The following is a 12,055-nucleotide window of genomic DNA, read 5'->3' on the forward strand; positions in this document are numbered from 1 at the left end:
AAATGGGGGAGGAGGGAAGCTATTAGCCTCTAAGCATTTTCCTGTTTAATAATCTTTTCACAGCTAACTAGTAACCCAAGCCACAAACTGTTCATAAAAAACACATGAGTAAGGTATTTAGAGACATATTTTAAAACAAACAACACTTTACACTTTCATTAGAGGTTAGGCAACATACTAGTGCATCTGAAATGGGGGGGCGGGAATGGAAGCATTTCCTCTACATGCCATTTATCTGAAAGTTACTGTAAGAAGTAGATACACAACCAAGACCATATGCCACAGTGGTTATTCGAAGCACATTAATGGTTCAAGTCATAAATTCTCATTCCCTAGGAGTCATCATATAGCTTTTATTCATTACTTTGTGCCAAATGATATAGCAAACACATTGTTTTGTTTATAAGGCAACCGGCATTACAAAACATAATGCAAGGAAAACGCTGGTGCAGCAGGAAAGTTCTGTGATAGCCTCAAGTCTGGCCATTTGGTCAGTTTGTAGGACCGGGACCCTAATTTCCTTTGTAACTTCAAATGGATAGATTTCTCCATTTTCTGCTCTACGCGGTTATGTAGTGGTGTTGTGTAATACTGCAGCTATTTAACATTCTCCTCCAGAAGTGGTTATATTTCATTGGTATCTGAAATTATTCCTGTATATCTGAAATTTGTAGTGTACCTTGAGATATAAGGCACTATCTTAACCTATCATCTTCTGCTACACAAAATTGAACAATTTTGTGATGGGGTGTACCAACCTCACACTAGGCCTGAAGAGGTTAATGAGAGCCTGTGGCCACAATCAGCCTCACTCAGCTACACCCAGGATTCTTTACATTGGTGGAGGGACATACAGAGAGCAGAAGACTCCTGCTGAGTAGGGGCTATCTTGTGAGGTGAGTGGAGAAAACAGCCCTCCAGCAGAACCAGCTGGATAGCAGAAAATGCTAAGCAGCTCTGGAAGAGGCTAAGGGAGCCCACAAATAGGCTAAGGCAAACGTCCAAAAAACAGCAAGGTAGAAAGTGGTCTGGGGAGGCAGAGGGGGTTGGTGTAGTCAGGCCTTGACTGCTTCTCCAAGGTTCCCTGGACCAGAAGATAGTGGAGAGGGAAGCCCTGGGTTCCCCTACCAAGGTTGAGCAAAAACCACATACACACACCCCCCAGTACCATGGGGGTAAGGACTAGTGAGCCCAGACTCAGACTGAAGGGCCAATGTGAAGTTAACAGACTACTATTTGTTGGACTATTGATACACTAGGAGGGGGGTGGAACTCTGACACCCAGAGAGAAGACCAACTTGCAAGAAGCAGCAGACCACCTCATGGCTGGAAGGGCTGTCAGTCAGCAGGGTGTGCTAAAACAGGAAAGCGTGCTACACCCTGCCCAGCCAACAGAGGATGCACCAGCAGGTGAGTCACACGTACGTTTAAAGGCTGGATTCAATGGAAATGAGTCATGGCTGGGTAGGTTAAGACAAAAATTTTCATTTTGTTTAAGAAAGCTGTTAGGAAAAAATCCACTAATAAAATATATTTTTTTTTAAATCAGTGACTACATCTGGATTTAAAATAGTTTCCCCTGCATCATTTGCAATTCAAGGCTAGAATCATTGTGCTAGTTCATGACTATTGAGTAGTATTGGGCTGCTCAGCCTATCACTGACTCAGAAAAGGCAAGAATCACTGCACTCATCTTCTCTTCAAACATCCAAAAGAGGTGCCTCAGGTAAGACAAGTTCAGTGGATACATTTGAATGAACAACAGAAACAGAACCATAGCTAAGATTCTGTGCTCATTTACACAACACCAAAGACTAAAGGGTTCACAAAGGGGCTCCCTGATTCATTTCCATAGCTGACAAGGTAATATCCCAGGCTCATCATCCTGGGAGATTTCAACGTTCACACCAACAATACTGCAGATGCAAAAACCCAACTCCTGCCTAACTCAACTGCCTCCCTATAACTTTCATGGGTTACCTCTGCTCCAGCCAATGTAGCCAGTCACAGTCTGGACCTGGTTTTTGGATTAAATGTCAACAGAGGACGTGGTCTTGGACTCACCGTATCACCTCATTAAAACAGTAGTCGGAGCTCTCCAACCTCCCAGGCAACAAGACCAATGACTCTGATTAGACCATGAAGACTCTTAGCCACTCATCAAATTCCAAAGCATGCTAAAGTACAGCAAGAACTCTGCCTGTAGGACAAAGAATCAAGGATCTAGTGAATCATTATGACTTATACTAGCCTCGACCATCAATCCACTGCCCCCCCCTCCAAATAGCCCCTCCCTCACCATCTCCCACATAGATCTCCTTGGTTTTCTGACACCCTGCACCAGGTGAAGAGAGATGGTCAGAAACTCAAGGACTGATGGTAGAAATCAAAGGCTGAAACAGACAGGATAAAATATAAATTTCTCAAAGCCTGTGCTGAGACTGTATTACAGTCACCAACAGAACCTTCCTATCACTCCACCGAAGCTACCAAATCCCACCTAAGGAGCTATCCTACGGTGATAAACCGGTTCATGAAACTGGAGCGCCTACAGGCTACAACAGAATCCATCATCCTACTTCACTGATCAGATCACACACACAGAGAAAGGCTTTTCAAACAGCATGGCTTCACTCCGCCTACCAGGCGGCAACCAACCTGTCTGCATTCTCCAAGTCCGGTACTTTCATTCCTTGTGAAATACTGGACACACTAAAGGAGTCTCAACCCAAGACCTGCGAATACCCTAACAGGTGAAAAGGTCATGAGCAATCAATGACACTTGTGGCTGAAATAGCCAATGCCTCATTTAGAAAAAGAATCTTCCTTTCCGCCTTCAAACTTGCAATAGCACAACAGACACTGAAGAAACCCACCTGGATACATCAGTTCTAGCTAGCTACTGCCCAGGATCAGACTAATTTCTGAGCAAGCTCAGAGGATCAAGCCAAAGGCCAACTACAGTGGAGTTTCACCATACGTGCATTTAACTTTCGTGAATTCAACTATATGAGGTCGGCAGGAAGAAAAAAAGAAAGGAAAAACAATAACTTGCGGCGGTGGAGTACTGTACAGGAGTCGACGGGAGAGCACTCGAGGGGTCGATTTATCATGTCTAGACTAGACGCAATAAATCGCCCCCCATTGGATCGATCGCTGACCACCGATCTGGTGAGCATCTCACCGCGCTGAGTGTGATTCTAGTGTTTAAAGATACGTATTTTTCATACAACATGGCCCCTAAACGCAAGCCAACTACTTCATCTGGTGCTCAACCAAAGAAACAATCATCTGTTCCAATGCTGGAGGAAAAACTGACTGTGTTGGACTTGAGATGGTACGTCAGTCTCCAACGTGGCATGTAAATATGGCCGCAACGAATCTAGCATCCATGCCATCAAGATCTGAGAGAGAGAAATTCGTCAAGCAGTGGCATCAAGTGCTCCAATAACTGCTAAGGTGATGAGCCAGGTGCGTGATAAGACTTTAGTGAAGACTGAAAAGGCATTAAACTTATGGTTGGAAGACATGAACCATAAACGTGTGCCTATCGATGGCAACGCGTTGCGAGAAAAGGCTCTTAGCCTCTGCGCGCTGTTCAAACCTCTTGCTGAAGATGGACAGCCTTCCAATGAGAAGGAATTCAATGCCAGCCAAGGTTGGCTTAACAGTTTTAGAAACCGTTTCAACCTCAAAAATGTGCAGACTACTGGTGAAGCTGCATCTGCCAAAGAAGAGGCAGCAAAAGCCTACCCCGAACAATTAAAGAAAATCATAGATGAAAAGGACTATCTTCCAGAACAAGCTTTTAATGCTGACGAGACTAGGCTCTTCTGGAAAAAAAATGTTCAACTGCACTTACACTTCAAAAATCAGAAAGACAAGCCCCTGGCTTCAAAGCACCTAAAGACCGTGTGACTGTGCTGTCTTGTGGCAATGCAGCTAGGCATTTAAGAAAGCTGGACTTGCTCTACAGGGCTACCAATCCCCATGCCTTAAAAGGCAAGAACAAAAATCTCCTGCCTGTGTTCTGGCAATCAAATAAAAAGGCTTGAGTGACGGCACCATTATTTCCGGATTGGTTCCACAAGTGTTTCATTCTGGAGCTCAAGAGGTACCTCGAAAAGAAAGGACTTGACTTTAAAGTGTTGCTGATCATAGACAATGCTCCTGGCCATCCTGAGGCACTCCAGTTTGCACATAACGACGCTGAAGTTGTCTTTCTCCCTTTTTTATTCTTTCATTCTTCCGTCTGTCTTTTTGTCTATATTTGATTTTCGCCTTATGCGCTGACTTTAGAACCTAACCCGCGCGTAAGATGCGACTCTACTGTACGAGCTTATCTAGTTGAAGTCAATATGCTACGCCTGGCACAAATCTGGATTCATGCTAGGACATGGGAGAGAAACAGCTTTAGTGGCACTGAAGGATGATCTCCTGCTGTTAACGGATGATGTCCAGGAGGATGAAAATGAATGGCTTCCCCTTTCTACAGCACTCAACCCTGTTGACCATAAGAAACTGTTGTCCTACTTAAGAGAGGTGGCAGAGGTCCAGCAGAATATACTAAAATAATTTAAATCCAAGAATCGTGATGGGTCACTATGCCTCTGCCATTAGACCCTTCACTTGTCAAGTCCCACAAGGATCAATTCGCTCTTCAGTCCTATTCAACAATTATATCCATCCACCAGGGACGCAGGTAAAATGCCATAAACTACAGTACCAGCACTATGTGAATTACATAGAGCTCTACCTTTGTTTCACCCCACACAACCATAGCACTCCCACCAAGATAGTCTGGTGCTTGTACAAGATCAGATCACAGATGAAAAAAAAGCTGGCAGAAGCTAGAGTTGAGTATGACAACATGATGCTAGTAGGTAGAGGAAAGCATTTTGCACCATAGTTGTAAACTATTCAGTCTCCTTTGGTTAAAGATACACAGCCACAGCTGGCCAATTCAGTTCCTAGTTTAGGAGTGCTCTAGAGTAGCTTCCCATAGAATCTCTGGTCAAGTTCAAGTCTCCATACTTGTATTCAAACGTAATCAATGGGCTGGTGGTCCCAACATATTTAGAAGATTGCCTAGAGCTCTGCAATGAAAACCATAGCTGATATATCCACTCCTCAGGCACAGTGAAACTTCTGGCCTGGAGGAGACAGAGCTTTCTTGGGGTCCAAGCTGAGACTGTGGAACAATCTCCTACAGAAACTAAGGACCATCGTAAACCTTGCGACCTTGCATTCCAAATGTCAGGCACACTTTGACCTTTCCTTCTGTTTAAAAATAAATGAGACTCCAAACCCTACCAAAACACTGCTCTACATACACAGTTCTTCCCCTGGGGAGGGGATAAGAGAGAATGAACCATACATGACAGATGTTAGTCACATCACTTAATGCATTACTGGAAGCCATTCAGATACTATAGTGCAGAGTATAAGAACCTATATATAATAGAATAGAATTTTTAAGATCTCTGTATCCATGCCAATGAAAAAGTTGCTGCTAAATTTATGTAATAAGAACTACTACTCACTTTGAACATAGATTTAGAAAAGTTTCTCCTAGATACAGACCTACAAGCTCTCCAAAGTTCCCCATCACTGTAGTTTAAAGACTCTCAACATATTGATACTACATTTTTCCAAACAGAGATGACATTTTATTTAAATCCTACTTTTTTTAGATCAGCACTGCAGTAAAGAGAAAGACGCTTCCATCGTCAGCTCCTCTCCAGGAAAACACCCTCACTGAGATAAAGTTCCACATTAGCCCTGTAACACTCATATCTATGAAAGTAACAACTGCTTTTCAACCTCTATCATATTACTCAGCCTAACAAGAATGGGGGGAAGGACCGACATGAATACCACTTCTTTTCTGAATATGGATGAGAAATGATTCATTCACACCTGTGAAAGTGATGGCTCTGGCCCATGGGCAACTACTAGGTTCTTATACTTATGGAAACAATAGAGCAAGCAAAGGTTTTACAATTACAGAGGGTGCAAGGGGCCCTAGATCATCCAATTCACAGTGATATGCTCTTTTCCCCTAAATACTGGTGGCATCAGGTAATCCCTTCAGTCCACTTATTTACATAGCCCCAAGCCCAACAGCCCCAGCAGGATGCACACATACATGTAAACACAACACGCTTGCATTAGATCTATCCAAACATAAACACTCAATTGCAGGGGGTTGGACTAGATGACCTCCTGAGGTCTCTTCCAACTCTGATATTCTATGAATCTATGAATTGGGAAGAAACAGGAGGGAACAGACTTTAGATTATTTTATAAAGGAACACAAAGGAAGCTTGTTAACTATGTTTCAGACATTTAGATACCTCCTTTTTATTTAGGATTTCTTCATCCAAACTACAACATCATGCAACAGCCCCAGAAACAATTCCACCCACCCAAAGATGATTACCCACAAACCATCACATTAATTTTGAACCCAGTGGGGTTGCGAGCCAATGTTTTGAACTAAATTTGGATGAGCCATAAAGCCCCACTTCTCTCCTCTCCCTCCTCCAAAAGCCATCCTTCTCACCCAAACATCCAGCCCCTCCCCCCCCCCCCCAAAAAAACAAAATACACCCAGGACATGCATCCCAGCTGGATTTTAGGGTAACTAGCTCCCAGGACTGAATGATGGGGGGGGCAGGGGGGAGAACAGGAAGCGTTTGACTCACACCCTCCTTAAGGGGATCTCTGCATGCGATGCCCAATAAATCACACCTCACCCGTACACACTAGGAAACCCTCACCCCAGCCCCGCTGACTTCCCAGACAAACACCCCACAGAGCTAATGGGGCGGGGGGGGCGGAGGGGGAGCATCTCCCACGTGGTGGGATACACCAATGTGAATGCCTCTCTAGGTGCCCCCCTTGAAACTCTCCCCCCAGCCCCACTGGCTTCCCAGGCAAACACCCCACAGCTCCGCAGAGCACGGGCACAGCGTCTCCCGCGCGGGGCGTGTAACAATGTGAACGCCCCCCCGCCGAGGGGCCCGGGATAAGCACAGCCCTCACACCCCCGCCGCCACCCCCTTACTCCCTCCCAACGGCCCCCCACACAGCCCCCCGCTGGGGGACCATCCCCCAGGGAAAGAAGTCTATGCGCGGGGGGGGGGGCACATGGCGTCCCGGCCAGCCCAGCGTGGAGGGGGGGGGGGGCGAGTCTTGAATCGCCCCCCAGGGCCGGGGCAGGAGAGAGACGTTTGTTTACCTCAGGAGCTAGCGCGCCTTTGTGCATCCCCCGCCGCTCCTCGGCTACAGCGCACCTCGGGGGCGGGGCGGCGGAGCTCCGGATGTGGCAGGAAGGGACACCTGGGCTCCTCCTCCCACCACCCGCGCTGGCGGCTCCCTATCTGGCAGCGGCCCCTCCCCCATTGGCTCGCTCGCGCCCGTCCCTCTCCACGGCGGGCGCCGCCAACGCTCGGCCGAGTTTGAATCTCTCCCGGCCCCGCGCCGGGCTGAGGAGCCGAGCTGCGCGCGGGGGGGGCCGCAGGGGCTGTCTGTTGTTGTCGGCCGGCGGCGGGGGGGCGGGGCTCTGCAAGGACGGGGCCTGCGGGGCGGACCAGCTCCGCCCCTCGCTCCCGCCTCTTCCCCCCCCACACCCCGCTGGCCCTACCCAGCCCGTGAATTCTGACCCCTCTCAGGCACAGCCGCCCCCCCGCACCCACCCCGCAGATCGCTGGGGCCTTCGCCCTTCCACACCCGGCGGGGGGGCGGCTTCCGAGGGGCCGCATGTCCTCCCCGAGCCAGCTGCATTACCCCTGCCCCTCCTCAATCCTACTCCTCCATTGCCCCACCCCCAGGCCCTCCAGCCCCTATAGTGCTCCCCCACCCCCCGTGCATTGCCCCAATCCCCCCCACCGTTAATTCTTACCTCTCCATTGCCCCACCACCTCCAGCCCCTACAGTGCTCCCCCACCCCTTGTGCATTGCCCCAATCCCCCCCACCGTTAATTCTTACCTCTCCATTGCCCCAACCCCCCCACACCGTTAATTCTTACCTCTCCATTGCCCCACCACCTCCAGCCCCTACAGTGCTCCCCCACCCCCCGTGCATTGCCCCAATCCCCCCCACCGTTAATTCTTACCTCTCCATTGCCCCAACCCCCCCACACCGTTAATTCTTACCTCTCCATTGCCCCACCACCTCCAGCCCCTACAGTGCTCCCCCACCCCCCGTGCATTGCCCCAATCCCCCCCACCGTTAATTCTTACCTCTCCATTGCCCCAACCCCCCCACACCGTTAATTCTTACCTCTCCATTGCCCCTCCACCTCCAGCCCCTACAGTGCTCCCCCACCCCTTGTGCATTGCCCCAACCCCTCCACCGTTAATTCTTATCTCTCCATTGCCCCTCCACCTCCAGCCCCTACAGTGCTCCCCCACCCCTTGTGCATTGCCCCAACCCCTCCACCGTTAATTCTTACCTCTCCATTGCCCCAACCCCCCCACACCGTTAATTCTTACCTCTCCATTGCCCCACCACCTCCAGCCCCTACAGCGCTCCCCCACCCCTTGTGCATTGCCCCAACCCCTCCACCGTTAATTCTTATCTCTCTATTGCCCCACCACCTCAAGCCCCTACAGTGCTCCCCCACCCCTTGTGCATTGCCCCAACCCCTCCACCATTAATTCTTACCTCTCCATTGCCCCAACCCCCCATCACCGTTAATTCTTATCTCTCTATTGCCCCACCACCTCCAGCCCCTACAGTGCTCCCCCACCCCTTGTGCATTGCCCCAATCCCCCCCACCATTAATTCTTACCTCTCCATTGCCCCAACCCCCCACACCGTTAATTCTTACCTCTCCATTGCCCCACCACCTCCAGCCCCTACAGTGCTCCCCCACCCCTTGTGCATTGCCCCAATCCCCCCCACCGTTAATTCTTACCTCTCCATTGCCCCAACCCCCCCACACCGTTAATTCTTACCTCTCCATTGCCCCACCACCTCCAGCCCCTACAGTGCTCCCCCACCCCTTGTGCATTGCCCCAACCCCTCCACCGTTAATTCTTATCTCTCTATTGCCCCACCACCTCAAGCCCCTACAGTGCTCCCCCACCCCTTGTGCATTGCCCCAACCCCTCCACCGTTAATTCTTACCTCTCCATTGCCCCTCCACCTCCAGCCCCTACAGTGCTCCCCCACCCCTTGTGCATTGCCCCAACCCCTCCACCGTTAATTCTTACCTCTCCATTGCCCCAACCCCCCGTCACCGTTAATTCTTATCTCTCTATTGCCCCACCACCTCAAGCCCCTACAGTGCTCCCCCAGCCCCCCATGCATTGCCCCAATCCCCCCCACCGTTAACTCTTATCTCTCTATTGCCCCACCATCTCCAGACTCTACAGTGCTCCCCGCAGCCCCCGTGCAATACCCCAACCCCCCACACTGTTAATTCTTACCCCTGCATTGCCCCAACTCCTCCACTACTGTTAATTCTTACCCCTTCATTGCCCCACCACCTCAATCCCCTGTAGTGCTCCTCCCGCCCCCCAGCCTCCCCTGCAGTGCCCCACCACTTCCAGCCCCTGCATTGCCCTTACCACCAGTTAATTCCTGCTCCTCCAGTGCCCCACCCTCCCAGGCCCCCCAGCCCCTGCATTGCTCCAACCCCTCCAAGTCCAACCCCTGTATTGCTCCTCCAGCTCCCCCCCCAGCACCTGCATTGCCCCAATCCCTCCACTGCCTACATTGCTCCTCCTGCCCCCCCCCCAGCTCCTGCATTGCCCGACCCCTCCAGCCGCTGCATTGCTCTTCCATTCCCCATCCCCTGCATTGCCCCTCCAGGCCCCTTCCACCACTGCACTGCCCCAACCCCTGCAATGCCCCTATGCCCCAATGCCTCTCCATTGCCCCTACCACCAGTTAATTCCTACCCCTTTATTGCCCCTCCATCCCCTGCATTGCCCATACCCCCCACTTAATTCCTACACATCCATTGCCCCACCACCCCTTAGCCCTGCATTACCCCATGTCAATTCCTACACCTCCATTGTCCCAAGCCCTGCAGCTACCCCCACCCAATTCATCTCTACCCCTCCCTCCCGTCATTACCCCCAGCCAGTTAATTCCTACCCCCTCTCCCCCCGCAACCCCTGCAGTTACTCCAGTTAATTAGTCCCTGTTAATTCCTACCCCTCATTGCACACCGCCTTCAGTTACCCCAACCCATTGTATTCCTACCGCTTACTCCATGCCCCCTAAAAACTCCACTGTCACACCGTTTTCCCCTCAATCCAGCCGTCAATTCACTTAATTTCTCTCCCATTTCTCCGATTCACACTCTATCCGCATATATTGAATCAACCCCCACCCCATCTAATTTCATATTCCCCCTACAAACTTCATTCCCCCTCTCCAAATTCAAGCCATTTCATCCAGGCACCGTCCAACCCCTGCCCAAAATTCGAATGATTTCCCCAGGCACCTTTCTGCCTTCCCCCAAATTCAATCCATTTCTCCCTTGCGTCCTAAATAACATTCACAATTTTATTCCTCCTCACACAGCTCACACCCAGCATGCACACGCTGCACTCCATTTCCTCCATATACAACTCTTTCCATCTCCCCTATGTACAGATACCACTCACATAGACACCGGCACACCCACACTTCCTTCCCCCAGCACTCACTACTCGCTCCATCCTCCTTCACAGGATGGTGCAACCCCCCCTCCCAACCCTCTTGTATTTTGAGGGGGTGGAGGAAAGCATAAGGCTTGTCTTGGCACACCGATCTTCCCCCCAGTTTCTCCCCCCCCCCCCCGGATTGCTGACCCTAAGATCTGGGACTGTAGCGCTCAACTCCCCTTCATTCTCCCCTTCACCCCCAGATTATTTCAGAAAATTGGGGGGGGGCGGGAAATCAGCACATCCTTTTGATGCTTTAGGACATGGGGATTTTGCCAGGCACATGATGGCATTATGTCGTTTGACTTGCCATGTTTGGCTCTGCGATTGGAGGAAAAAGCAAGATATTTCTCTCATTTAAAAAAAAAAATCTCCCTCTTCCCAAATTTCTTGTTGCATGAAAGTTTATGCTGATTAATACTGCAAAAAGTGCTTTGAGGGCAGACGGGGGGGAGTTGTCTCTCCAGCAGTTGAGGGACACAGGGAGAGCGGCAGAAAACAGCATGCAGCATAATCTATTTCAAATGTGTATGAACAACCTTTCCCATCCACGCCCCCCCCCCCACCTTTTACATATTTGTTTAAGAAATGGATACAAGATTTGCTAGTTTACTTACCAAACGGCCGTCCAGGGCTTCCTGTTTGGCCAATGTCTGCGTGTGTGTGTGTGTGTGTGTTTTTCTCTTCTGTAGGTGGGGATTCTGCAGTGCTGCACAGACACACTGCAGCAGCTCCAAAGCTGGAGGATAGTAAAGTGTGTTACTTACTAGAGAGGCTCTATATTACCACTAGGCGCTGGCAGGAGCAAAGAAGCATTTTTCTTAAAGAGACATGATTCTCCTCCGCTCCCCGCCCCCGCCCCCATCCCCACTTCCTTCCCAAAATACGGGAAACAGTTGGAGGTTGGACTGGGAAAATGGCATAAACAGAGAGGTCAAGGTTAATATTAAAGGAGTAATTGAGTAAAAGCTTGAGCATGACTCAATGAAAAGCTGGAATTGCCCACTTTCAAAAGAATCTTTGCTACTCTTCAGATAAACTTTATAAACTGCCAAATATGCTGCCTGAATATTTTCCTTGCCATCTTTACTTGTTAAGTTACTGTGTATGGGTAAAGAATAGTGACAGTGCAATGCAGTTCCAGGGAATAACAACAAACAATAATATGTATCATCTTCCATATGAATGAATTGCCTTATGGATAGGGCCCTACCAAATTCACAGTCCATTTTGGTACATTTCAGGGTCGTAGGACTTTAAAAATCTTAAATTTCACGGTTTCAGATATTTAAACCTGAAATATCATGATGTCATAACTGAGGGGGTCCTGACCCAAAGGCAGGTTGTCGGGGGTTGCAAGGCTATTGTAAGGGGATTGCAGTATTGCCAC

General features: G+C 49.6%; 1 protein-coding gene across 11 annotated transcripts in view; it reads right to left on the minus strand.

The window, feature by feature from the left end:
* ADD3 (adducin 3) overlaps nucleotides 1–11,412 on the minus strand; it is a 184,665-nt gene extending 173,253 nt beyond the window's left edge. For 3 of the 11 annotated variants that reach the window (XM_077823188.1, XM_077823195.1, XM_077823187.1), the window contains exon 1: nucleotides 11,283–11,412. The gene's annotated coding sequence lies outside the window, so the exon portion shown is untranslated. Of the gene's footprint in view, nucleotides 1–2,064; nucleotides 2,201–7,243; nucleotides 7,548–11,282 lie in introns of those variants that run through there. The other 8 variants (XM_077823196.1, XM_077823194.1, XM_077823189.1 and 5 more) reach the window with 3 other exon arrangements.
* Between the last annotated feature and the right edge of the window lie 643 nt (nucleotides 11,413–12,055).

This window comes from Eretmochelys imbricata, chromosome 7, assembly GCF_965152235.1.
Source record: "Eretmochelys imbricata isolate rEreImb1 chromosome 7, rEreImb1.hap1, whole genome shotgun sequence".
In the NCBI taxonomy this organism is placed as follows: domain Eukaryota; kingdom Metazoa; phylum Chordata; order Testudines; family Cheloniidae; genus Eretmochelys; species Eretmochelys imbricata.